At 39.4% G+C, this 2,500-nt stretch overlaps 1 long non-coding RNA gene across 1 annotated transcript in view; it reads right to left on the bottom strand.

Annotated features, from left to right (window-relative positions):
• LOC118764165 overlaps positions 1-2,500 on the bottom strand; it is a 22,246-nt gene that overhangs the window by 560 nt on the left and 19,186 nt on the right. The gene's annotated exons all lie outside the window — the stretch shown is intronic.

The following is a 2,500-nucleotide window of genomic DNA, read 5'->3' on the forward strand; positions in this document are numbered from 1 at the left end:
AACTCTCCCTATATATAATAAATAAAAGATATATATATATCTATATATATATAATATATATATATATATATATATATATATATATATATACATACACTCACATACATACATACATAAATACATACATACATACATACATACATACATACATACATACATACATACATACATTCATAATACATACATACATTCATACATACATACATTCATACATACATACATACATACATACATTCATACATTCATACATACATACATACATACATTCATACATACATACATAATACATACATACATACATACATTCATACATACATACATATATAAACTTATCGTTAATAAACGCTGGTAGTGAAAGAAATGCTTTCTAAATAAACAACAGATAAAAAAGAAGTATAAGTGACCTGAGGTGATTTGGCCTGAGGTTATGTAGTCTGAGGACTCACAGGAGGAGTCACCAGGTGTAGTGAATGAATTGCAAACATTGGTGAATGATAGTAATAGTAATGTGTGTGTGTTTTGTTGATTGTCGATTCGGTTGGGTTATTCTTTCTGTTTTCTCACTGGAAACTCAAACGCCGTCTTCATCGAGGAAGTCCTTTGTTGATATATTTTCTGTTTTTTTTTTTTTTACGTCTTACGGTCAAACTGGGACAATGCCTTGAAGAATTCTGGCGGAACAAATTGTCCTCAGTACTTTTTAAAAGCCTAGTACTTATTCTATCAATCACTATTGCCGAATCGCCATGTTACGGGAATGTAACCACACCGGTCATGAAGCGTTGGTGGGGGGATAAACACACACACACAAACACACACACACGACGGGTTTTCTACAGTTTCCGTTTACCAAATCCTCTCAAAAGGCTGTGCTCGGCCCCGAGGCTACAACAGAAAACACTTGCCTAAAGTGCCACGCAGTGGGACTGAACCCGGAACCATGTGACTGGACAGCAGATTTCCTATCACACAGCCACACCTCGATGGAGGAGACCGACGATCAATAACGTTATCGCTATGACTTCGTCGTCTATTACTTATCCAGTTATCCATTTATTTATTATGTGGAAGGTACGTGGCTTAGTTGCTGTGTATTCGGTTCATGATCGTAAGGTCGTGAGTTCGATTCCCCGCCATGCGTTGTGTCCTCGAGATAGTCAGGTTATTTCCCGTTCCTCCAGTTCACTCCACAGACAAAAATTAAGTAGTACCTGTAATTCAAAGGGGCCAGCCTTGTCACATTCTGTGTCAGGCTGAATCTACCCGAGAGCTATCATCATCATCATCATCATCATCATTGCTCGACCGTGGTCGAGACAATGGAATTTACCATGCTACGCCAGACTTCACGGTCCATCATGGCATTACGGAGGTCCTGTTGCCGGATGCCTGTATCCCTGGAGATTACATCAGGGTAGGAGAGTGTGCGCCCTCTGGTATTGCGAGTAGATGGCTTCCAGAGGAGAAGAGTAGAAATTACCTCTTTTTCAGCTCTACAACAATGTCCAGCAAACTGGACTCTCCTACCTTTCACAACATCGATCGTTCTCGTTCTTTACCAAACGAGAACTATATTAAGACTACACGTGTTTGTGGCGTACTCAGCCACTTGCACGTTAATTTCACGAGCAGGCTGTTCCATCGATCGGATCAGCCGTTCAAGAATTTAGACCTGGGGATCTCCATTTCCAGCGAATTCGAGGGCCACCTCCCAGTGGTGTCGGGCGTCAACGAAGAGCCCTTGACCAAAGTTTTTTGTTTTATTTTTTTTCCAAGATCTGGGGTCTCCCGCCCCTAATCCCTAGACCATCACCTAATCACCCTTACCCGTCTTGTTGCTTAACAACAACAACATCGATCGGATCAACTGGAACACTCGTTGTCATAAATAATTGACGGCCAATAAATTAATTATATATTTGTTTATTGGTCATCAAGGACTACTTTATCCAATTACGTTTCATTGTTTATGTTGGTAGGGTGATTTGAAGGACACTTAGCTGTTATTTATTACAAATCGAAAACAGGAAAGAAACCTCTTAAATTACATTATCGTCAGTGTTATTTTATTTACAAAACATTTAAAATACATTTTGAAGATAGTTAAGTGATTTTTTATCAGTTTTATTTTATTATCGTCTGCCTTTTACTTGTTTTAGTCATTGGACTGCGGCCATGCTGTGGCACCGCTTTGAAGGATTAAAATCGACGCCAGTACTTAATTTTTAAAAATCTTATACTTATTATGTCGATTGTTCTTTGCCAAGCCGTTAAGTTACAGAGACGTAAACAAACCTATACGGGGTGTAAAGAGGTGATGGGTGGGAGGGATGCAGTTTCCGTCTCCCAGATTTGCTCATAAGGCATTGGTGAGCCCGGGGCTATAATAGAAAAGATTTGCTCATGCGTCGCGCGCTGAGATTGAACCCGTAAACAAGTGGTTGCAAAATGAGCTTCTTAACCACACAGAAATGCCGACACCTTTAATTCAATATTTCAT

The sequence above is a fragment of the Octopus sinensis genome, linkage group LG7, assembly GCF_006345805.1.
Source record: "Octopus sinensis linkage group LG7, ASM634580v1, whole genome shotgun sequence".
In the NCBI taxonomy this organism is placed as follows: Eukaryota; Metazoa; Mollusca; class Cephalopoda; order Octopoda; family Octopodidae; genus Octopus; species Octopus sinensis.